Raw genomic sequence first — 16,215 nt, 5'->3', positions numbered from 1 at the left:
TACATGCTTAAATATTAACTATGTTTAGTACGAACCACTTTAGGCCACGTCAGGGCGTAAAACTAGTTATTATTTTATATTTCAACCCCTTTTCATACTTTTTACTTTAAAATAAAGTTTAAGAATCGTATTCAGAAGCGGGTAAGGTATATTTTAGTTTAAGAGATTTTTTGATGCGTTTAATACATTTTAAAGATATTTATCACTCTAGAAACTTCGATTTTGATTCTTACGAACTAAGTAAAAGATTCGTTATTCTTTAGACATTTTGACAAGGATTTAATATCTTTTTAAATTATTTAAAAATAGATTGTATGACGTGGCTGTTTCTACGTCTATCGGGGAATTTAATCGTATATAATTTTGTATTATTTTACTGGATTGTGTTATTTACGAGTATGTTTTAAGGGCGTGAAAATAATAGACGAGAAATTAGTATAATTTTAGGGGAGGATCGGGACACGTGGCTATGTTTTTTAGAAATGTATAATTCTTTTTTTTAACCCCCGACGCAAAAACGACGGGGTGTTATAAGTTTGACGTGTCTGTCTGTCTGTGTGTGTGTGTGTCTGTCTGTGGCATCGTAGCTCCCGAACGGATGAACCGATTTAGATTAAGTTTTTTTTGTCTGAAAGCTGAGTTATTTCATGAAAATAGGTCTACTATGTCGCGGTCGGGGGTTTTTCAAAATTTTAATTTTGTGGTTAGGTTAGGTTATTTATAGTTGTATATTTGCTTTTCAAAAGCAAAACGTACAGATGGTGATTTTTTTCCGCACTAGTGCGAGAAATGGTTCATTTCTTGTCAGGTCGAAACTGCGGAGGGCTTCTGTACTGAAAAACGTAGTACGATGCACGTACGAAAAGGAAATTCGTAACTCGTGTCGATTTAAAACACTCCCATCGGTCGTGTTTTAATTTATCGCCACTCGTTTCGAACTTCCACTTTTCCGCACTTGTAATGAACTCTTTCTTCAAAATTTTTTAAATCAGAAGTCAACACATAAGATACTAGTTTTTCCCGCGGCTCCGCTCACGTTAGAAAGAGACAGAAAGTAGCCTATGTCATTCTCCATCCCTTCAACTATCTCCACTTAAAAAATCACGTCGAATCGTCGCTCCGTTTTGCCGTGAAAGACGGACAAACAAACAGACACACACAATTTCCCATTTATAATATTAGTATGGATTGCTTTGTATAGTACCAAAAAATATTTGATTCACAATTCAGCACGTCCGTTCCCGGTACGATGTAAATGCGTCTCGGACAATATCAATAGTATAAATATTCAGCGAGCGTGCCCGAGTGCGCGTGCGCCGCCCAGTCTGTCACGGTTCATGGACCGGCGAATATTGATTTATGGGGAATCGATCGCTGATCCGAAATATCGAAGTATTGATTGGACCGACACAGTGGACCGATTTTCATGAAACATGGCTAATAACAGTCCCGACTAACTCAGCTTTCAGACAAAAACAAACTAAACCTAAATCGGTTCATCCGTTCGGGAGCTACGATGCCATAGACAGACACACACACAGACAGATAGACAAACAGACAGACAGACAGACACACAGACAGACAGACACGTCAAACTTATAACACCCCGTCGTTTTTGCGTCGGGGGTTAAAAAATAACGTGGAGGTGCGTTTCTGGTGTCCATTCTATACTCATCATCATTAATTCTCACTGGGCAGCAGTGATCGCTTACCATCAGGCGAACTGTCCGATCGTTTGCCTCCTATTGCATTTTTTTTTAAATTATGAATGGGCTTACTACTGACCACAGACTAGCCAAAGGCAAAGACGTGGCCTACGATGGAGTGAGCTCGCCGAGAAAATTTCTTTTAGTAGGTCCCTATTAAATGTATTTTTTTTTAATACTACGTCGGTGGCAAACAAGCATACAGCCCGACTGATGTAAAACGGTCACCGTTACCTATGGACGCCTGCAACTCAAACAGTGTTACATGCGCGTTGCCACCCCATTAGAAACCTGTACATTCCCTTTTGCTGTGTTAAGTACACAGCAAAAAGGAGTGTACAAGTTCTAAGGAGGGTTCGGGTTGCCGACGACTCAAAGGACTATTATAGACGGAACAAGTTAGTTCCGTAAGTCCTCCCGTCATCAGCACACCGCACCCTCGTTGAGCTCTGGCAGCCTTACTCACCGGCAGGAACACAACACTATGTATTTATTTATAAATACATAATACGAGCGATAGACACTATTTAACTACTTCAAAAGATGAAAGCTAACACCACACTAAGGTCCCGGGTTCGAACTGGCGACATCCGCCCCCACATCCGGTGCATGCACTTTTTCTGCAAGTGTCGTTATTGTAAGTTATGGTAATCTTTATCGTGTTTCCAATTTTAAATGTTTAAATCGTTTTTTTTTTTAAATTATAAATGGGCTTACTCTTGGCCATAGACTAGCCAAAGGCAAAGACGTGGCCTACGATGGAGTGAGCTCGCCCAGAAGATGCCTGTTCACTCTTGATTTGAAGGTTTATCGAAATCTCGTTATCTTGATTTATCGAAAATTTTTTTTTTGTTTTTGTTAATTTTTGTTTTATCGAAATTATACATTTAACATAATGCGAATGCATGTTTCCGACATTTTTGTCAACATTTAAGAAGTCTTTTGCGTCACATAGAACTAGAAAAAAATCAAGATAGGCACTTTCTAAAATTTTAAGCATAAACTCATACTTAAGGAAAAGTTCACTACTTCGGACAGAAAACTAAAAGTTGTGACATTTTGAAACACACCGACCCAAGAGCTCTTAACCAACTGCAATCACACCACTTTACCCGAAACGGACGAATATTTTGAAATTTTCATTAAAAATCTAAAAATATTCGCGCTGGATATGACTTCGGTTTCAGATAATGATTTAGGATTTAAATCTATACTAATATTATAAATGGGAAAGTGTGTGTGTCTGTTTGTCCTTCTTTCACGGCAAAACGGAACGACGGATTGACGCATTTTTTTAAGTGGAGATAGTTGAAGGGATGGAGAGTGACATAGGTTCCTTTTTGTCTCCTTCTAACCCCCCCTTTTTCTATAATGGGGAGTGGAAGTTTGTATGGAACATTCAATTTTACTATTTACGCGAGCGAACCCGCGGTCAAAAGCTAGTCCTAAATAAATTAATCAGATAACAGTAAATCGTAAACTAGAACTTTCCTTTGCTAATCCGCGAATAGATAACGTACAAGTCAATCAGTGCTAACCTGTTATAATTACTTGCGTATTTTTTACATGCAATTAATTTTCCCACCCTCCCACCGCAAAAATAAAAATAAATACGCAAATAAATATAACAACCCACCACCAAAAATACAAAACTCGACACGTGTTTCGCCTCTCTACGAGGCATCCTCAGGAGCTGATGTTGACGGTCCGAAGTCCCGCAACTGACACGCACCCACGTTATCGTTCGTTTTGCACGTTATCTATTCGCGGATTAGCAAAGGAAAGTTCTAGTTTACGATTAACATGGATTTCCGCAAAGTAACGCCTGATTCCATCGATTATCAGATAACAGTACCTAGACAGTAGGTAACAACTAGATCATTTTTGATTAAATTTATTGCGAATGAATCAACGACAGGGAAATCTAATAACAATATTATAAGGCCGCGCCAAGGATGATGTAACAATCAAAGGTCGTCCAAAATATGTGACTATCATACTTGGTGCTTCTAGAACTAACGCCAAAACGAAAAGGGGTGATAGGACATCTCGTTAGCTATCATATTAGCCATTTTCAGAATTAGCTTTTACATTCTGAATGTAGATTATCGCTTAAAGTCTATGTATTGAGTTAAGTCAGTTAAGTGCCTGGCAGTGGCGTGGCGTGAAAATTTTCGTTAATAAAGCCGGAGGGGTTTTCGGGATCTGTTTTGTATGGACTTCCACAGACACTTTAGAATTTTAGGGAACCCGTAGGGAATCGAGTTGTATTGACGCCCCGCCACTGGTGCCTGGTGCAAGTGGGCCTAAGTAGATACGATTGCTTGATCTATGGTATATATGACATCTGTGGTTTTCGAGATAATTCATTAAAAAGTTTTTTTTTTAATGAAATAGGCATCAAACGAGCAGACGAGCCGCCTGCCGGAACGCAGTCTTCGCCGAACATGGACATAAGCAACATCAGGGGAGTCACTATGCGTTACCGACCTTTGAGAACCCTTGTAGTTCTTCAAAATAGTGTGTAATATGGCCAGCACTGTAGTAAATGCATTTTTGGTGTAGCCTCTAAAATGCCTCCATATTTTAGTCCCCAATGAAAAAACTTTGCAGTGAAGAAAGTCTTGTGATAGGGACAAGTTTTTATGGCACCACAGATGGCACCATCTCTAACTAAACCTAAACCAAGATTCGAAGTGTGACTGGTCATATTTTTGGTACCTCATCTTCTTCTTTTCTCTTTATAATTAATATAAATTTTAACTTCTGATTAGCAGAAACGTCTGCAATCGATGCCACTAGGCTTAGAATAAATTTAAAAGTGGAAAATGTCTGCCTTGGGTGAGACTTGAACTCACGGCCTCTGGATCGATACTCCAGCGCTCTGCCAACTGAGCCACCAAGACTTCAACCAAGCCAGATTAATTTTCCACTACTAAGGTTAATGGGACCCGTAGCCCGTAGTCTTGGTGGCTCAGTTGGCAGAGCGCTGGAGTATCGATCCAGCGGCCGTGAGTTCAAGTCTCACCCAAGGCAGACATTTTCCACTTTTAAATTTATTCTAATTAATATAAGCCGATGGTCTGAACTGAAGTCCTACTTCGTCTTACCTCAAGGGCAAAAACAGGACACTTCAAAGACATTTCAATGCAGTGTCTATCAATCGATATTCAGCCGCAGTGACATATAACCTCCACGAGGTGCCAAACCTGCAATTTGCCGTCCACGTGGTAATGCCTCGTTTCCCGGCCGGTACGAAGACGCCACGTCAGTGCATATTTAATGTGGTCGCGAATAAAAATCGATGCAATTTGCCGGTAATTATAGAGCAGGTTTCAAGGAGGGAAAAGTATTACTATCGTTGTCTGAAAGAGAAAATATTTTTCATTTTGTGCTTTTTGCTCGCACTGGAACGCAGTGGTTAATTTCATGTCAGGTCGAAACTTCAGCGGGCTATCAGTACTGAAACACGTCGTACGATACCCATGCGAAAAATAAATTCCTAAGTAGTGTTTTAATTTATCCCATAGTAATGTACTCATCATCCTCCTTGCGTGGCATGGGATGTGGCTCATGGGAGCCTGGGGCCGCTTTGACAAGTAATCCCATGATTTGCCGTAGGCACTAGTTTTACGAAAGCGACTGCCATTGGACCTTCCAACCCGAAGGGTAAACTAGACCTTATTAGAATTAGTCCAGTTTCCTCACGATGTTTCCTTCACCGAAAAGCTATAATATCAATAGGACATCGTGTACTATTTTGCGAATATAGTCTGACTTAATTGGCTACTGACATAGCAGTATTGGCAATGATAAAGTGTGGAATTATCATCATTATTGTCAAATTTCTATGAGCATCACGTTTACAATGACAATTATTGGACTTCGTTCTGTTCAAGTCGGCTAAATCTTTATTGGAAAGCATGGGGTATATTTAAAACCGAAAGGCATTCTCTGAAATTCAAAGTGTCCACTTGCATAAATCAGTGATGATTTCTGTACCTTGTCGCTTTTAATCGTTTGACAATTTCGTATGACATTTCAAACATGACGTTAAAGTGACAAGGTACTGAAATCATCACTTATTTATGCCGGTGACTCTAGGTCATAACAGGCTTAGTTCTATTCTAGTAGTATTTGGTCTAATAGTTATTTGTTATACAAGGGGGCAAAGTTGTATTTTAACGCCGAGTGTGGAATTGAAAAACAAGCAAGTGAAAGGATAGTTGAACCACGAGCGAAGCGAGTGGTTCGAGAATAAAATCCTGAACTTGCGAGTTTTTAACACACGAGAAGTAAAATACATTTGCACCCGAGTGTAACACAAAACTTTTCCCCTCACTATACCGAGGAAACTACAACGCAAAAAATGCGTTTATCACTGCTTCCAGTAGTTCCACAGGTGGTAAATCATCTGTATTACTAGATTCACCTACTTTTATCAATTTTAATGCAGTTAATTTGACTCTATTCAAGGTCAAATTACTTTACCCACTAGTGGATAAAATGCGCTTTTACCCGCTGGTATTAAAGGACAAAACACGTGTTTCTGAGCCAGTGAGGGGAAAAATAGCTTAATTACGATTATTACGAACTTGACATTGACCAGAGATATTCGCCAGCGTGTAACTTAATTTCTATGTAAAGCTCTTGTACTGGAATAATACATACATACATATAATCACGCCTGTATCCCATAAAGGGGTAGGTAGAGCACATGAACTACTAAGTTTCAGTGCCACTCTTGGCAAAAAGGGGTTGAAAGAAATCCAAATTGTGACATTGCAGTGACAGGTTGCCAGCCTCTCGCCTACGCCACAATTTAACCCATATCCCACAGTCGACTTCTACGACACCCACGGGAAGAAAGGGGGAACTGGAATAATAGCGAGCGAAATGTATAAAAACTTACGCAGACTGACTCTTTGTGGTAGAAATATATATAAGATACGAGTATAGCCGGTGCACGTGTTATCTATAACGTCAAATTTGTATGATATTATGGCATTTACTTAACCCTGCCACCGATAAGGCTACCAAAATCGTAGCCAGTTTAGTTCGACTCAAGTCCGAAGCTAAGTATCTGTTTTATAACTAACTTATTTAATAATTAACAACCATAAATAAGTTCAAAAAGCTATCTTCCGATCTTGTCAAGTTGAAACCTGATTTCATAATACTAACCGAGGGGTGATCGTGCTAGAAAGAGACGTGTCACACTTGCTATACGAGTGAAAGGGAGGGGAGATTTTATTTGAAACTAACCCCTTTTTATAGTTACATGGGGGCAGGACCACCATGTCAGGTTGACAACACAACATTTAAAAAGCTTCCTGTGCAATTATTGAAAATGTATTCATTTTTTTATTTAAATTTGGTACCTATTGAAAACTACCATTTTCGATTTGCCCTAAAACAGACTTCAGACGAAAAATAATAAATACCTACATACCAATGGCGGAGCGTCGATACAACTCGATTCCCAACGGGTTCCCTAAAATTCTCTAGTATCTGTAGAAGTCCATACAAAACATATTCGAAAAACCCCTCCGGCTTTACCAATGAAAATTTTCACGCCCCGCCACTGCTACATACAATAATAGTGTCTGATAAAAGTTTCGGTTTCGTCGTAAAATCATGATTCGAACAAAGTTTGGTTTGTTTTCGGAAAAAAGATTTCTGTTTTGGATCCGAGTTCGTAAATTGATGCTTAGCTTAATAACATCGTCTACAGACGTCTGCTGACGTCTACAGATGGTGTTTTTTTACACACTAGTGCGAGAAGTGGTTCATTATAAGTCAGGTCGAAACTTCGGAGGGCCATCTGTACTGAAAAACGTCTTACGATACACGTGCGAAAAGGAAATCGACTCGTGTCCATTTAAAACACTCCCTTCGGTCATGATTTAATTTATCGCCACTCGTTTCGAACTTCCTTTTTTCGCACTTGTATCGTAACGTACTATTCTAGTTCAACAACACTTTAAGCGAAATTAGACTAAAACGAGGAATGCCCTAGTGCCCTCGTACTGTTTCAATTACAATTTAATGAAGGTCTTTATAATGACATACTGTATTGGATTAAATTGAGGTTTATTAACTTGTTACTATTTTATTTGTATGTTTTTTGTAAGTCATAATATTGCACGGCACGAGTATGTAATGTTTTTTTTTTTTAACTTGGGCTTACTCTTGGCCTCAGACTAGCCAAAGGCAAAGGACGTGGCCTACGATGGAGTGAGCTCGCTCAGAAGATGCCTGTTCACTCTTGATTTGACTGTATAAAATTTTTTCTTCAATTAGTGTTCATATTTATTGATTTCGTTATCAAATATTTCAGAAAATTATAGCCATTGTATGGAGAAGGAGCACCTTCAAATAAATATGTATTATAGGACATTCTTACACAGATTAACCGAGTCCCACGGTAAGCTCAAGAAGGCTTCGGCAAAGAATTTTCAAGTGATCGAATTTTTTTCATGTTTTACACTATTATCTTGAGTTGCATGTGAGCATATGTATCCACTGAACACGCATACCATATAATATTTATGGGCATATTATGACCAGTAGACACTCTATTTAATGATGAAAAAATTGAAAAACATGGAAAAATTGAGTAGTAGAAAATTGCCCCCGAGTCGTAATTACTCCGTTATACCTTATATTGTTTAATTCCATTGCAGTTAAAATTTTGTTTTTTTTTAAGGAACTACAGACTTAACTATGGACTATGACTACGCTACAGGGCTTCAAATTATTAATAATAAAAGCTCTTGTATTACAATTACAATAACTTGGATGTTATAATCACCGGTTCGTGGTCAGGCGTACTATTATTTCGTTTAGTAATTATCTGGAGTCATATATAATGCAGTAACGACGTTTCATTACGAACGGCCACTTTCTGGCAGACATATAATAAATAAATAAATATTATAGGACATTCTTACACAGATTGACTGAGGCCCACGGTAAGCTCAAGAAGGCTTGTGTTGCAGGTACTCAGACAACGATATATATACTATACAAATACTTATATACATAGAAAACATCCATGACTCAGGAACAAATATCTGTGCTCATCACACAAATAAATGCCCTTCCTGGGATTCGAACCCGGGACCGCGGCGTAGCAGGCAGGGTCACTACCGACTGCGCCAGACCGGTCGTAAACATAATCGTCACTACTTTGAAAAAAAACTTGTATCTTCGTCTGTCAATGAAAAGAAAATTGTAGTAAGTATGTATGGAATGCATATAGACTTACTGCGTTTCAACTTTGAGGAACAGCGTGAGATACGAGATTTTTTCAAAGTAGTGACGATATATTTCTCCTTATGTAGGTTGACTTGGTTGGTGCCTTCAGGAAATTTATAAACTAATCGAAACATACCTAATTGTTTCTAATTAATATATATTTCACACTAGCTTTTTCCCGCGGCTTCGCTCGAGTTAGAAAGAGACAAAAAGTAGCCTATGTCACTCTCCATCCCTTCAACTATCTCCACTTAAAAAATCACATCAATTCGTCGCTCCGTTTTGCCATGAAAGACGGACAAACAAACAGACACACACACTTTCCCATTTATAATATTAGTATGGATTTCATACCATTTACCAGCTTTTCCTAGCGTCCTCATCGCTAGTACCTTTTACATTACACCGTCACAAATGTCACAGTCCATGGTCCCTTTTCCCGTCACATAATTCCCATACAAATGGCGTTTTCAAACATATTGCATAAGTTTTAGTCACATGTTATAATATTATTATAATGATTAATAATATTATCGTTAAAGATGTTATCTCGACTCAATAGAGTGACTGGACGTGTTATAATAACTAAAACTAGACGATGGTGCGATGGGGTAATTTAGAATGAGATTATTAAAGTGTGTTGGGGTTATTTTGTGGGTATACGGGTTTTGAAATACGTAAGAAATACTTTTAGCGTTTAAGGTTAATAATATCTTAATTATTAACTTTTTTTGACACAACCAATATGCTCCAGTCAATTTTAAGTGTTTTCGACTTTTTATTATTTATAATAACATAAAAATATCGGTGCAGTCAAAATATTTTTCAAAATAAAATAATTTCTGATATTTATTATTATTAATTGTTTATTTCGGATAACACCAAATGTTATTTATACTTACGCCAAAAAGGCGTTTAGGTATGTTGTTTAAGAAATGTATTTTATCCAAAAAAACTGTCATGAAAATTGAGATTTGCGCTTACATGCCATGTTTCTAAAGAATGTATCAAACTAAGCATTTTTCACCTAGTTTCGAAGATTATAGAGTATCCAACAATGGTATACAATGTTTTTTTTTTTTCAAACGCCCGCCTATGCGTATCCATTGTGCCAGCGTGCGTAAACAAAGAAAACTCACTTTTTGCTCAAAAAAACCACTGCGAAAAAATATGCACTATTTCAGACAAGAGAACAAAAGATATTCCATATATAAAATTGTAGAAAATTACTGTCACTAAATTAAAAACAAAAACACTGCGAAAACAAAATATTCACTAGTATTTCGGAATAGAAAGCAAAGATCTTCCATAGACAATAATAAAATAATAGAAAATTACCGTCACTGAATTAAAAAAAAATGTAGCAGTCATGTGTAAGATCCTTTTTAAAAACACTCGATGATTTTTTTAAACACTCCTGGCTGAAAAACTTACACTCATCACAATTCGAAATTTGAACTGTCCACTGAATCAGAAACGGACGTAAACACTAGTGTTGGTGTAAACAGTTTGATAAGGTTTAGTTACATCACAGAAAGTTTGTACGTTCGTTGGGCGACGCGACGCGGGCGTGTGGGGCGCGCGCTTGGGGCCGACTGCCGCTCACTCGCGGTGTTGCCAGGCGGGGGAATTGTTACCCTACAATATCGACAACTTGGGGAAAAAGTTTTGTACTGACTTGAAGAAAACCAAGTGAAGGAGTGACATGATAAACATCACATTTTCATAAATTTGACACAAATTATGTATTTTTCAGTTAGCCATTACATATGATATGTTTAAAACTGTCTCACTCTACGAGATCATTTATTTGTTGTTTTATCGTATTGCATTGGATTACATTTTATTGAAAATACAAATAGCACCATAATTGCAGGCAATAAAACTTTTCTGTAAATAATGAATACAACGAATACGATCATTCACAATCAATTGATTTTCTCTATAATTGAGATAACATTTTGCACAAACAATATTTTTTTATTTTATAGATAAATAAAGAAAACATAAAATAAAATTATAATTATAAAATGTTTGAAGTCTCAATATTTTTAACAATGATAGATAAATTGAATGAAACTGGTTGACAATTAAAGTAAACAATGGACTTGTTAAGTAAGAAGACGTGTCTTATCGCTCTTTTTTCTATCACCTCCGTGTCCCATATTTAAACAAATAGCATTTCACAACACCTGATATCATTTTATTAACGCCTGTTTCTTTTTGTAATGTCCCGTTTAATAAACTAACCTACATCATTTTTATACTTTTTCACTGCGGCCCCATTTTCAGTATATTTTATTTTGTTATATATTTCTGAGATAATATAAACAACTTTCACAAAAGTATGTACAGAACACGACATCCGAGTAATTTTTGGGATTCCAAGAAATTACCCCATTGTAGGGTAAATAAAAGCTCTCCCCGCCCTGGAAACTCCGCGGCAAGCGACGTTGCCACTCCGCCACTAAATGCGCGCTCAAGAACGCGAACGTTACTATAATGAGGTTAAAGTTTCTGAACGCAACTTTTTTTTTCTTAAATTTCAGTGGCTTAGGCGCTCATCCTTCGGCCGTATTTCATTCTCCTTTTATGAAATTCTTTTTACGATAAAATGTTCTGTAATTTGGAAATAAGTTTATTGGAACGCTTTCTTTTGCGTCGATAAGTTGTAAATTGATAAACCACTGTGGCATAAGTAGGAAAATATGCAAATTTAATGTTTTCTAATTGAATATGTTTCTTTGCTTTTAGGTGTCAATAGAATTTTTGTCTAATTTAATGATTATACTTTTTAAATTGTTATTAAACCTCTACAATTTCAATTCTTTAAAGTACCGTCGTTTCATACAATAAATATTTAAATTTTGTAAACACACTTTTACGTAAAAACTAACGTCAGCTTCAAAAATCTTTATCAATGTAGATAATAATCATTATATCAAATTAATACCAAAAGAAAGTGCTTGAAAGCAAATACAATATAGATTACATCCAATCAATATCAATTATTACTAGATTCCTTACTTAATTTGTTTAATCTTCACCAAATGTATAAAAATACAATAACAGTGATATACTTATTGTGATGTGGTATTCATCTGACAACATATACCTATTCATTATATGATATCGCAAATCAGTATCAGCACTTGGTAACCGAAGATATATTATCGTGAAAAATCAAACGCTCTTGCCTATGCAAGAGCGTTTGATTTTTCACGATAATATACACAACATAGTATATGTATACGGTACAAGTTCGGAAATAAAACCGGCCAAGAGCGTGTCGGACCACGCTCAGTGTAGGGTTCCGTAGTTTACCGTATTTTCTTCAAAATCTGTTCAACCTACCAAATTCAAAATAATTTTCCTAGAAAGTCTTTATAAAGTTTCATTTTTGTGATTTTTTCAAATTTTTTTAAACGTATGGTATGGTTCAAAAGTTAGAGAATCTGGAGCGATTATTACTGAAAATATTAACAATATCAAAAATTCGATTTTAGTAACCCTCTATTCATTTTTCAATACCTATCCAACAATATATCACACGTTAGGGTTGAAATGAAAAAAAAAATCACCCCCCACTTATCATTTTTTTGAAAAGAATTTGAAAAGAACAGTAATCAAAATTAAATAAAATTGAAAGTATTTGTTTATCAAATTATCATATACATCTACCATGGTGTGATATTATTTGATGTCGACTATAGGGACGCAGGGTACGTATGTCGCTTAACTTCAAACTTGGGTAAATCGATTCTGCTATAAGGTTGATTATCTTTCAGATACCTATCACAATTTTTTTAACTTAGTTTTTTTATATATTCAACCTTAAAGCAGAATAGATTTACCCAAGTTTGAAGTTAAGCGACACACGTAGTATACGTAACGTTTTTTGTTTCGTTTATTTCAAACAAAAAAATATTTTTACTTTTTTTTGCCACAAAGTACCTATCCATGATTTAGTTACATAATGTTCGATTCTCGCGTCGCTTGTTCCCTTGTTTTACTATTATATCGGAGCTGTCAATAGCACGATCGTTGGATAACGTTTACATGATACCGTCGCCATCAGATATATCTCAACAGCCAAAGCTGTCATAAATATCGGAACACGCACTATAATAGGGCCATTTTTTTTTTCAAAGTTGTCCACTTTTTTTTTGTAACATGGGTATTTTTTACGCGATTCATACTCAGAATCGCGAGCTCTTTCGATCCTGAAAGCAGAAAAAAAATGTCCCAAGATTTCCATACATTTTTCAAACGTTCCATTCCGTTACCGCCATACAAACTGTATGAAAAAATGGTAACGGAATGGGAAATAAACCTTGGGACACTTTTTCTCCTAATAAGGATTGAAAGAGCTCGCGATTCTGACTGGAAGCCACATAAAAATTTCCAAATAAAAAAAAAGTGACAGTGAAGTGAAATCAAGTCTTTAGTGTTCTTCACATACCCCGCACCTTTTTTGGTCTTGTCTGTTTGGCCTAAAGGTTGACTGGCAGAGAATGCCATGTAGCATTAAGACCGCCTTTTGTAACTGTACATTTTTAGTGTGCAATAAAGTTTAAATAAATAAATAAAAAGGGGGGAGGGGGTCACAAATTTGAAAAAAATGGCCCAAGGGCACTTTTACACGTCAACAATTACAAAAAATACTTCATATACATACATACAATCACGCCTGTATCCCATAAAGGGGTAGGCAGAACACATGAAACTACTAAAGCTTCAGTGCCACTCTTGGCAAATAAGGGGTTGAAAGAAAACGAAACTGTGACATTGCAGTGACAGGTTGCCAGCCTCTCGCCTACGCCACAATTTAACCGATATCCCATAGTCGCCTTCTACGACACCCACGGGAAGAAAGGGGGTGGTGAAATACTTCATATAAATTCAACTTAAGTGCAAAGCTACAATAATTAATAAGAGATGTATAGTCTCAAAACGTCAGAGTACATCTAAAAATTAAACTCTAATGTCTTGACAATGGAATATTGACTGATATTTGCCAGTCGCTTTTCGGTGAAGGAAAACATCGTGAGGAAACCGGACTAATTCCAATAAGGCCTAGTTACCCTCCGGGTTGGAAGGTCAAATGGCAGTCGCTTTCGTAAAACTAGTGCCTACCTCTCTTGGGATTAAAATTTTGAAAAAAATCCCGACGTAGTGGACCGATTTTCATGAAACATGGCTAAGAGCACTCCCGACTAACTCAGCTTTCAAACAAAAAAAAATCTAAATCGATTTATCCGATCGGGAGCTACGATGCCACAGACAGACACACACACAGACAAACAAAGAGACAGACAAGTCAAACTTATAGCACCCCGTCGTTTTTGCGCCGGGGGTTAAAAATGCGTACACATATTTGTGACTGTCACTAACATTAGTTGTTTTGCTTTTGACTGATTTCATAATGACATTAATCGTCATTTCGGTATCGATGGTATCCATTGACAATTATATCTATATTTGAACGTATCAGATTTCCAGTGTATCTTATCTGCGTGACGCATGTACTCAAATGTTTTAATGATTTCAATATGAGCACGTTTGACTGACTGGGGTTGCCATACTATACCAGGTTTTCCCTAATATTTAGGTTATCCATAATCCATACTAATATTATAAATGGGAAAGTGTGTGTCTGTTTGTTAGTCCGTCTTTCACGGCAAAACGGAGCTACGAATTGACGTGATTTTTTAAGTGGAGATTGTTGAAGGGATGGAGAGTGACATAGGCTACTTTTTGTCTCTTTCTAACGCGAGCGAAGCCGCGGGCAAAAGCTAGTTTATTATATATTTATTCATTTCCTAGACCAATGGGTCACATTGCTATTTTTTCTCAAAATGATCAGTATTGCAGGGCATCAGGGTATTATTTACTACGCAACTATCAAAGTTTTCCTAATCAGAACTGTTTTCTTAGGATATTTGCAAAATTCTCGTGAGACAGGGCAAAAAAAAGAACAATTAGAAAAAATACAATCCTATGTTAAAATAACGCAAACTTATTTTATTTGGCGTATAAAAAATTGACTCACTGAGTATCAGTTGGCCTTAAAAGAAAAGTAAAATTTTAAACTTATTTCACTGTCCCTAATGGGGGATCTATTAGTGGAGAACTGTCGTCCATGACCGGAGAAAAAAACACCTCGTTTTAATTTGTTAATAAGGAAACCAATAGCTTCTTAGGATATTTGCAAAATGCTCGTGAGACAGAGCAAAAAAAAAACAATTAGAAAAAACACAAAACGTAAACAATCCTGTGTTAAAATAACGCAAACTAATTTTATTTGGCGTATAAAAAAATTTACTCATTGAGTATCAGTTGTCCTTAAAAGTAAAATTTTAGACTTATTTCACTGTCCATATAGAGGGATCCATTACTGGAGAACTGTCGTTCGTGACTGGAGAAAAAACACCTCGTTTTAATTTGTTAATAAGGAAACCAATAGCAGTATCTATTCTGCAATACGCTTAAAATGCAAAAGAAGGATAGGACATTCAAGATTTAACACGCTTGGCGGTAGAAGTTTTACATTTATCAGTGATATATCAAAAACAGGCGAAAAATTTTCTTAAACTGTCCATGATTGGGTCCGTTACCTTACCACTATTTTATAAATTCGTTTTTACGTTGATTTAACAGAATTTAAGAAGTTTTCTGATGGCGACAAACCGTTTCAAAACCGACCTATTTATCTACTAGTACAGTCAGCAGCAGAAGTAGCGTAGCGGGCAAGGTGTTCAAAATGAACTTGGGTCATTTTTTTCAAAGTTGTCCACCCCACTTTTTTTGTAACATGGGTATTTTTTACGCGTTTAATACTCAGAATCGCGAGGTCTTTCGATCCTGATAGGAGGAAAAAAATGTCCCAAGATTTCCATACATTTTTTCGAACCTTCCATTCCGTTACCGCCATACAAAATGTATGAAAATATGGTAACGGAATGGGAAAAAACCTTGGGACACTTTTTTTCTCCTATTAGAATTGAAAGAGCTCGCGATTCTGAGTGGAATCCACATAAAAATTTCCAAATCCAAAAAAAAAAGTGGGGTGGACAACTTTGAAAAAAATGGCCCACTTGACACGCTCTTATTGTCTTAAAAATAAGATCGTGTCAAGTTCATTTTGAACACCTTGCCCGCTACGCTACTTCTGCTGCTGACTGTACAACGAGTTTATAATGCCGCAGAGCGGCGGGCGGTCGTAAAAAAACGAATTACGGTCGCGTAA

The 16,215-nt window shown here is 36.7% G+C and overlaps 1 protein-coding gene and 1 non-coding gene across 2 annotated transcripts in view; both read right to left on the bottom strand.

Moving 5' to 3' along the window:
* Positions 1 to 16,215, bottom strand: part of LOC125238593 (protein daughterless) — a 198,902-nt gene that overhangs the window by 57,662 nt on the left and 125,025 nt on the right. The gene's annotated exons all lie outside the window — the stretch shown is intronic.
* Positions 4,540 to 4,612, bottom strand: Trnad-auc. The gene has a single exon. It is a non-coding gene; the product is annotated as a tRNA-Asp (tRNA).

The sequence above is a fragment of the Leguminivora glycinivorella genome, chromosome 24 (genome assembly GCF_023078275.1).
Source record: "Leguminivora glycinivorella isolate SPB_JAAS2020 chromosome 24, LegGlyc_1.1, whole genome shotgun sequence".
Classification (NCBI taxonomy): domain Eukaryota; kingdom Metazoa; phylum Arthropoda; class Insecta; order Lepidoptera; family Tortricidae; genus Leguminivora; species Leguminivora glycinivorella.
The sequence above is the reverse complement of the archived record's forward strand: the minus strand, read 5'-3'. Positions and strand labels throughout refer to the sequence as shown.